Raw genomic sequence first — 10,893 nt, forward strand, 5'->3', positions numbered from 1 at the left:
TTGTGGAAGACTATGTTTTTATGTAATACAAAGTTTGGCTTTAATACTCAAGATTCAGAAGAGAGTTCAATGCTTGATTGTCTTATGGTTGTGCTCATTTCCTCATTTGCAGTGGTATGAATGTATGTTACTTAGAACTCATTGGCAATGCTCTAACTTCCTTCATGCATTTGTAGACTATGTTTCCTACATGTTCTTATGTCTTACTGATATATTGAACTCTTAATGCCCTGACTTCCATGATAAGTTAATATTGTTGTCAAAATGAAACATTTTTTGACTCCATAAGCCCAATGGATATTTATTGATTATGTCCAACCATTCATACTTCTTTACTTGTTTCATAGATTCAGCCATCTAATCTTTTACTAAAATATTTAAGCTAGTGAGAAAGCCTCTCAGGTTGGGGAGGCTAAGCCTCAGCCAAAAGTTGGTTTGAAACAGTTACTCAAGGTCTTCCTGGTCAGCAGCCTATTAGGAGAAGGTTTTGTGATAACATTTTGGTGCATCTGCTAGGAGTCTGAAGATATACATATCCCGAAAAAATTATGAAGCTAAACTCTTGAAGGTAGTAGGAGCTTCAGAATCTATTCGAGGCTACAAAACTACCTTGGCAACTCCACACATCGAATAACAAATTGGAAGGTGACTCCATTGCTAGAAGATCAATAGCTTGATGAAGTTTCAAGATGAGTTCCATTGCAAGAATGAATGCCAGGTATGCCCCTATGAATCAGTCTCATATCCCTGGTTTTCCAAATCCTATGCCAAAGGTTGATTGGTTAGATGATCTTCCAATATTCAAAGATGAAAAGAAAGACAATGTTGCTCTTCATTTGGTTAGGTTCCATATGCATGTATGCAGTCTTAAGGTTTAGTTCCCTGAAGATTGTCTCATGAAGATGTTTATGACCACTTTAGAAGGAAAAGCATGGTATTGGTATAAAATCTTCGAAAATGGTTCATTATATTATCTTGCTGATTTCCATGATGTATTCTATGACATGTATAAAGAGTGTCATCCCTCCTTATTGCTGGTCAAAGATTGTTGTAAACATTCTGCGAGTTTTATTCAATATTTGGAGGATTGTTATGATGATGATGAGTCTATGGATGAAGAAATTCTAGAGTTTCTTCATAACAATACATTTCAACAGCTAGAAGAAAGGATAACATCCCATGACATGCAACATGAAAATCAGTAGGGGTTTACTTATGAAAACCATGTTACATCCTCTGAGATTAATGTAAAGATGCAACAAACTTGCGAGTCTTTTGATCATAAAGAGTATGAAAATGATTGAAAACACCAAGGAGAAGTACTAGAAGATAGATTTTATAACCCTCAGGCAGAGGAAAAGGTTGATTTTTTATGTCATACTTTGCAACAGCTTACATCAATGAATGATCATAATAATGAGCAAAATTACATTGTTTGTGTGAATCATTCAGAAAAATAGTTGGATAACATATCAAAGGAATCTTGTGTGGCTGAGAATCAGCTGTCTAAAGATACAGGATGTTATTAGGATCATCAAGTTGATCATGTATTCTGGGATCCTATAGCTAAATACATGGGAGAGTTTTACTTTCTAGTGTTTCAGTTTTCTATGAAGATCAGAGGCAATTTCAGTGGTAGTAGTCATCACAATATCATAACTGTTTTGAATTCCGATGCAGTCAAAAATCTCAAATATCAGATAAAACAAATGATTGGCTACATTGGAAATTTCACATTGATTGATCTGAAATAAGTTTAAAATTGATAGGGTAGGTAGGTAGGAATGTGCGAATAAGCTTAGGGTAGGTTGATTGAGCATTTTTGGTAGGAGCAATTTGAGTTCTTCTTGCAGAAATCATTAAAGCTTGGGGAGCAGATTGGGCAGAACTTTTAGAGTTTTATTCTGAAGTATGGATAGTAGCACTAGAGCTACCAGTTCTCAGTGTACCATTGGGGCACACTATCCCAAGTGGAGCCATTATTATCACTGTAAAGTTTAAAAATATATATATATTTGGACAGCCCTCATGGTTCTAAAGTTTTTATGTTAAACATGGTCAAGTCATATTTATGTTTTGTTTAGGAAGTCTAAATCCTAGAATGGAGTCTTGTTCCCATCATCAAATAAGGTCAACAATCTTGTCTTACCTATCATTGATCCCTCATTATTTCAAAAGTGTCATGTGTTAAGGCTATTTTAAATTCAACATGCACTACGAAATCACCTAGGATTTTTCATAGCACAAAACTCAGAAAATACACTGTGTGTGCTATGAAATTAGGGATTCATAGTTAGGAGTTTTCGTAGCACAAAACCCAGAATTTTCACTGGCTGTGCTAGGAAATCAAGGATTCGTGCTAGATATTGTCTAACTGTCTAATCCATCAAAATCCATTAATGTTTCATCACCATGTGTTAGTTCATGAACCTTGCTTATCACATGCAGCCATTCATTCTCATCATTAGATTCATTAGGGGTCTTGTTCGCACTCTTTTCCAATTTCAATAAGGGTAAGGTAAGATGAGTTGGTCTTAGTCTTTTTCGTGTTCCTTCGTGCATAAGAAGACAATTAGCAAGCTTAGGGATGACAATCACCAAAATTATTTGAAAGCTCAAGCGAGGCAGTTTCCAAACTAAGATAGTGCAGGTTCTTTCAAGTCTCCTTGCAGGTGTCTCATAGAAATGTCTGAAGAAAGGAAAAATCATAGACTAGGCTAGCGTCTTAGAGCTGAGCCTGAAGGCTTAAACATTCTCATGAGGAAGAGAGGTTGAATATGCATTCAAACAGGTGGGCTACTGGAGATTTTGTGAAAAACTTCAGGGTCGTGACATTCAAGTAACCAAGTACTTTGCCTTCAATTTCACTCGTTTGAATTCAAGGGTTGGAAATTTTTGAGAAGAAAACTCATATTGTGTCATTGTGCAAGACTATGTTTTTATGTAATATAGAGTTTGGCTTTACTACTCATGATTTAGAAGAGGGTTCAATGCTTGATTGTCTTATGCTTGTCCTCATTTCCTCATTTGAAGTGGTATGAATGTATGTTACTTAGAACTCATTGGCAATGCTCTAACTTCCTTCATGCATTTGTAGACTGTGTTTCCTACATGTTCTTATGTGTTACTAATATATTGAACTCTTGATGCCCTGACTTCAATGTTAAGTTAATATTGTTGTCACACTGAAACATTTTCTGACTCCATAGGCCCAATGGATATTTATTGATTGTGTTCAACCATTCATACTTCTTTACTTGTTTCATAGAGTTAGCCATCTAATATTTTACTAAAATCTTTAACCTAGTGATAGATCCCTCTCAGGTTGGGGAGGCTAAGCCTAAGCCAAAAGTTAGTTTGAAACAGTTACTCAAGGTCTTCCTGGTCAGCAGTCTATCAGGAGAAGGTTTTATGATAACACCATCTAAGGGTTTAAGCCCCAAAATTATTTGGCGTTAAGTCCCAAGACCTCTATCATGCAATTTAAACTAAGCCCCCGAGGCTAAGGCGTAGGGGGCCAAAGGAGATTAGAGATTGATGTCTTGTAAAGTTGTTACGTATTAAGACTTTGATAGGAATAATCCCTGATATTACATTGTGGCAGATTTATGAGGCATGTAATGCTCTGATAACATGATATACGTGCCAACAAATAAGATGAGTCAACATGTTTGTTTAGAGCATAACATCAGCCATCACGGGTGATCACTACCAGCTCAAGTCAGAGGGAAATTAAGCAGTGAATGTGAATGAACTGGGAACTGGTTGAGCAACAAGATAATCATGTTGAGGTAGAGATATGGCCTGAGGAGAGGCCATAATTCCTCTACTCATCATTCAGTTGTTCGTTTCCCTCTTTTATTATGTAACTTTCGTATTCCAAGGAAGGAATCAAATCTCGATGGTAACATTTGAGTAGTCGAGTTATCACATGCTAAGATAGCTAATCGATAAGACGGTTGGAGCTATGGCTGACATATTTTGTAACTGGTTGTTAAATCTCTCCCTCTCCTTCTAAAAAGGGGGAAGAAACACTTAATAGAGGTTCTAGAATTCTGCACCTGAGGGGTCCAAATTCTATGATTCCACTTTGGGTTCTATTTGCTCATTGATGAAGGACTTGAGCTATGTATTGCTAAATGCAATGGATTGGTGAATTGGACTAATTTTGAAGATTAATGAAACTCTTTGGTGATTCCAAGCAGAGAAATATACAATATGTTTCCCATTTCTTTATCACTTCATGTATGTTTTCCTCTTTATCGAATAATGTAAAGAAGTTGTCAGTTTCACTCTTATTCATGGTTGTATATTTTGTTGCTAAGTAGTGAGAAGTACCTACGTAGTTAAATATTTTCTTGTGTTATTTGATAGCCTACAATAACTATAATGTGCATATATTTACTAATTATTTTTTGGTGATAAATGTATCCATGATGCATGTAGGTTGGGGCTTTAATTAACACTCCATTGTTTCTTCCATTCTACCTCTTGAGTCTTCCATTCTTTTGTCAGAACATTGTTGCTTAGGATTATGTCTTGTTTCCAGCCCTATGCATCAAATTCCCTCCTCTTTGTCCTCCTCTTCACATTTCTCTTTGAGATTGGCTTGATTTACCCCCTATGCATTTAGATCCATTTATTGGCTTGTGTTTACCTTGATAAAGGACTATTAGTCCAAGCCCACTTCATTATCTTTTCCAAATACGTGGCAATTGGAATGCATTAGAAAGCCTCACTAATAATCTTCCAATGCACTCCTCTCTTTAATATCTCCTAGGCACTAGTGTCCAATCAACCTAGAGGCTGTCTCTAGGAGGCTTCTATATCTCCTTAAGAACTTATATTATGAGTGCTAGAAAAAGCAAAAACAGACTCCTTGCCTTCTTCACCTATTTAGTCTTCTTCCTCTTCTTCCTGTCATCTAGTGAAATCCCACAAGTTAGTAACTAGCTAGATAAGAAGAAGAAGAAAAGGAATATTATGAAGAAGAAAAATAAGCAGGGGGGAAACCAAAAAACCATTGCTATAGATGCCACTAATGTGGAGAAACCTTTCAATCAGCCCCGTAAAGTGAAGTTCCCTTGCAAGTTAATCATGGGTAACCACCTTCTTAGATATTTTCCTGGTATTCCCAAGATATTAGAAGTGTGGTTTACAGGCTCACGTCAACCTTTGTCATCAGCCTATGGAGATCATGAGGGTTACAAACCCTCAACTAGTGATAGTAAGGTTCATGGGAAAAAGCGTAAAGTCAATTTTCCCTGTAATTTATGTGAAGGGAATCATCTTATTCACCTTTTTCCTTATATGGATGAAGGCTCAAAAGTGTTTGACAACCTTACAAATTCTGAGCCTCGTCTTCTGACTAGTTATCAAAAGATTTCACCTGATCATCCATTAGTTGTTCAAATGATTTATTAGAATTAATCTCTAGTCAATCCCACTCTCTTTGAATGTGAATCCCATGATCCCATTCTCAACCAACCATTGGTTGAGTAAATGGTTGAATCGATTCCACCTTCAGTTGATCGTACCTTTCCTATAGAGAGTGAACTTCATACCACTTAGGTTCTTCTTGTTTATTTAGATTCCAATGAATTGGGGGGAAATCCTCCCATTCCCATGTTACAAGGGGGTGATCCTACCATTCCCATAATGTTAGGGTGAATTTATCCTATTCCCATGGAACCCCCTACAAGTAGTACGGTCACTTCCTTTGATTAGAGTTGACTCATAGGATATTGTCTTCTTACGTGCCTTTCCAGATCATAGTACAGTCTTATAATATACCCATACCTAGTACAATCATAGATGAAGGCATGTTGGTTACTATCCTATCCTCAACTACTTGGAAAGATTTAGGTTCTTTGCATATTGTGCTCATTACCCAGAATCTGTTGGATTTTAACATAGGAACGAATTAACTGTTAGGGATCCTTAGTTTCCTATTACTTTTGGAGGAAAAATTGTGCATACCAATGTGATGGTTGTCCAAGGCCCCTCGAATTTTAATTTACTCTTTCATTGTGACTATGTTTATGTCATGGGAACTCTTGTCTCTTCTCTCTTTCATGTGTTTCCCACATGAAGAAAGAATCATGACCATTGATTAGCTTTCACTTGTTGGCCATAATTTGGCTCCCAGTCAACCATATTCCCTAAATGGTCCTTGTATCCAAGTGATATCACCCCTGAAACATGTTAATTATGTGGCCACCTATTCCATGCCCACATCTACTGATGATCTAGTCAGTGATATAGTGCATCATGTATTGGGGCCATAGGAGACTAATCTTTCCATTAGACCCCTTTATATGTATCCTTTCTAGAGCGTTTTTCTCCCATATGATTAGAACCTCTAGGAATTCATGGCCTCTTATGGGCCATTATCAAGGTTTTCTAGAGAAATGCTCCTTTTCTTGTGTGAAGATCATTAAAAAATGAAACAATTTGTTGGAGCAAAGTTCTATGTCTTGTGTTAAGCTCCTTAAAAAATTAATCAAGGTTCTTGGGGCAGAGTTCCCTTACTTATGTCAAGATAGTTAAAAAATGAAACAAGATGTAATGAGCATGGTTCTTTTCATGTGTTAAGCTCATTAAAAAATTAAACAAATCCCTTTCCAATTTGAGTCTTTGATTAGATGTCGTAAATTCCTAGTCAAGTCTTTCACTTGATCTCATAAATGAACCTTCATTCCATCCACCTATTAGTAACCAATATTCTACTTAGGCGAATGAAATGAAGTTTTGTGGGAATGTACCTCGAATTGATTTATTATGTTGGGGGCATTCAAACTAATCTCAAGCATAGTTTGTCTATATTTCAATCCTGTGTAAAAATGAAACCATTCCAACCTTCCCTATCGTGATTGCCTCTTTTATTAGCCTATTTTTTATAGATGAACCTTGGTTTTTCCATTCCATGGTCAGCATCTCCTTGGTCGATCATAGACTTTTACTTGGTTGTTTTACCCTTTCATGAGGAACTTCTACAATCGGTGGTCTTATTATCTAGCCTCTTAACCGTTACATGTTTTGAGTAGTTCCATCATGGCTAGAACCAGTTGCTATCCTTTTATACCACTCATTTCTCCAGGTGGAGTCCTCTTTTAGATCTTTTCAGACTCCAAAAATATGAAAATATTTCCAACGATTTGTCTTTTTGAACTCGTTAAAGTAAATGAAAATACATCTACTTAGTATAAGCTTAACCCCCTTTTAGACTGAGATACACTAGTTATGAAAAAGGAATACCTTAGTCAAACATGGCTAAGTGGTTCTCTCGAGTATTTTTTTCTACCTTTTCAGACTTAAGAGACTATCTACAAAAAGCCACATCAAGAGTTTTCCCTTTTCCTCCTTTTGAAACTCTTTAAACATGAAAAACGCATCGAGTTACCCCTTCTGGACTTGTAAAATTGAAACAACGACGGACTTGTCACCATGATGATACCAAGCTGCTCCTTCATAGGGCTTGTTAAAAATATTAGGATGGAGTCATCCAAACGATGAAGTTATACGACAACCATATGGTATCCTCTTCAAGCTTGAGATTAAAAATAAAGAGTTACTCACTAGAAATGGTGGGGAAAAATGGAAGGAAACATATATCCTATATTTTGTATAAAAGACAGCATGTCGCTCTTTAACATGACACTTATCTATATCTCGTGTCAGGTTTGGGTTATCCTCACTTCGTCACTTTCCTTACTGGGTTTGGGGAATCCACTTTCCTCTCATTTGGTTATATCTTAGTATCACCATGACCTCTAATCCTATTTTGAGTCAAATGTTGTCAAATTCGAGATTCGTGTCATTGATATGTTCAAGAGAAGTCCCATTTGCAAATTTAAACCACTTATACCCTATTTGAATTTTTCTCCAACAATCTTGAATCACTCTTGCCAACTTTGCAAAACCTATGTTTCATGTCGATGATCTGGGAAACATTATGGCCCTCCTTCAATGGATCACTTCCTATCGACTCCAACTCATTATCCTGGAAGATGATCTAGGAACTCCCTTTTAGTACCTTGGAGCTTGCATGCCTCAATGGAAGGTTCTTCGCATTCGACAATAGGTTCAGATCACTCATCTTTGATGGAATGATTCTGCAAGTGTTCGACTTCAGCTTCAGTTTTCACACTCGTGGATTGCATTTTTTACATTAAGAGCCATTGTCATCACTAGTGGTTCCTCTCATACCTCTTAACGATTTAGATCATTGATTGGTAATCAGGTGGTCTCTACCATTTTCAAGTTTGACACATCTATTCACATTGTGGGATTCATTCTTTGGTTAGATTGAGAGAGAGATGAAGACCCTGTGTTTCGTTTGATAAATCCAGGCTGCATGGAGATATTAATTATTCATTATTGTAAACAAGATCCTTTCTATTCGAATGGCTATGTCCATGTCGTGGATCCATGTATTGCTAGATGTCTACTTAGAGATGTATGTTAGGCATACTTACATTAGAGATGTCAAAAAAATATTGTATTATGTTTGATTTGTAAGTATCCTGATGGTGGTTCTCTAAGTCCTTTCCTTTTCTTGTAAAGCACTTTGACCATAACTTCTCTTCTTGCCTTCATTCTTTAGGGGGAATCTATTATACAATATTTCGTCACACTCTTAGTCTCATATCCTGAAGTGTCACACTTTGTGTCATAAATGCCACAAGTGTCACAAAGTGATGAAAGCTATCACAAACAATGTATTCACGTTGGCTTGTTGGGGCTTGACCCAAGTTCAGAGTTAATTATCCAAACAAATCCCCATACTACTGGCCCTTTCAACAACAGTCTACAGAGTGCGAATTGAGGTCTCACCCGAAGTAGTATGTGGGGGTGCTAGAACTAGGTTTCTGCACCCTTGAGATGTCTAAGGGTTTGATTCGGTCCAACTACTCATCCCTGTACGCAGGTTGCTTTGCATACTTCCCTGGCCTTTGCACATCCCTAGGGGTTGTGGGGCTTCCGCACTGCTGGAGCAGTGCTTTGCAGTATTTCCCTAAGTTTCACCTAAGATCTTACCTAGCTTCCCACACCAGTTAGTTATCTTCATGTAAATAGAGACTTGTGTTATATTTATTTATACGGCACACACATATAAGTTCGCACAGCAAATAAATAGTACACTTGCAATTTATACTCAATAGGAAAAGATACATAGAAATATGGTAAACTTCTCTTTATTAATTCTTCAAATGATTACAGAATTGACCTACCCTACGCCCTCAGCTGCAGGGGTCCGACACTCAGCTGCAGATCCTTCTCCTACTCCACAACCCAAAGCCACACTTTACACTTTGACTCAATCTCTTAGACTCATCATTCTTCTATTCTTTTCTTTGCTATATGCTATCTTCTACACTTAGAGCCTCACTCTATTTATACAATCCCATGGTTCGTGGACCATGGGTAGGTCTATCAAGCTAACGTTACATTACAAAAACAAGGGAAGAGAACCCTGTGACTCTATTATGACTTCAATCTCTGTGGCCACAAATCGCGGAGTCTTTACAATGGACTTGGTAAAAACTTGGGCTTTAAGCCCCAAACCATGCCATGGGGGGATTCCATGCCCAACAGGCCCCCAACACAAACATCGTGACTTGCCCTCGAGTCACTCTGTCTGCGCGAAGATCTTCACATGAAGTCCCTCCAACTCTGTCCGAACCATTGCAAGTTCGGTAGCGCACTGAGTGGCTGCCTGCTGGATTTCTCGTATGCGTTGTTTTGAGACCGTAGTGTTAGAACTGCTTCCCTGCATCTATTCCTGCATCCCCTAAATTTGTGAGAGATTTCCTTCAATTGCTGTTGTGATGGTGAAGGCCTTATCAATCTAAGGTTGAATGCATGCTTTCAGGACTGCTTCTTTGTGCCATGCTCCATCCACCTGTTCTTTTAGCACTTTGGCCTGCTACATCCTTGCGAGCCTCTGGGTGAGGGCCACCATCTATGTAGTCCCTTGGACACTATCATACTGTTGTTGGAGCTCACGTACCTCTGTCTCTAAGCACTGGATGTTTGGCTCCTCCTGTAGATTCGTGAGGACCTCAAATGACTCCTCCAACATTCTGGTGCAGTCCCTTACTGCACTGCTAATCTCTTCCAGCCCTGATGCAATAGCATTGGAACATTGTTCTCTTACTTCTAGAGGGGTGGATGGATGCACCTTCAACCATAAATCTACTATCTGAAGGTCCAGCTCCAGCTAAACCTTCATCATTTCGTCCCGCACCTCGCACACCCCTGCTGCTAGTCGATGGATGCGTGCCTCTACTAGTGCGTCTACTAGGATGGTCAGCTCAGGGACCATCTGATAGGCTTCTTCCAATATTTGTACCATCTACCAATTCTGCAACACCACTTTGTCGCGCCGCAAGCTCAACTACTCCATGTTGATCTTTTGTTCTCTTAATATTTGCGGTGCGTGGCTCTCCCTAGCCCGCAGTTCTGCAGTAATGCCATCTTGTAGAACGTATAATGTCTCCCATGGGAATGCAACCATGTTGATCCTGATACCCTTTAGTGTGCTAATCGTAGGCCTATCGGCCTCATTTTTTGTCACTAGTGCCCCTTCTCGCAACACTATTGTACTTGTTGTCCGAGTGCACAACATTTGCTCTGCTGCAGTTGTCCCTACTGAGAGGTTGGTTGAAAGGGTACTAGCCTAAGGAGTGCACACCTACAACTTCGATAGCTGCACTCTCAAGGCCCCCAACATAATCTGGTTCTCTTGCACAAAATTCTAGAGGGCCTCGGAGGTGACATCGTGCACCGATGTCATGCAGGTCACCCTCAGTAAGGGTGATTGGGTCAATAGACAACTTTGATGCCTTGACCTTCTTGCACGGCCCCGTCCACTCGCTTGGGAGCTGACAC

This window comes from Pinus tabuliformis, chromosome 2_2 (assembly GCF_031772625.1).
Source record: "Pinus tabuliformis cultivar Carrire ecotype Pingquan chromosome 2_2, CPIR1, whole genome shotgun sequence".
In the NCBI taxonomy this organism is placed as follows: domain Eukaryota; kingdom Viridiplantae; phylum Streptophyta; class Pinopsida; order Pinales; family Pinaceae; genus Pinus; species Pinus tabuliformis.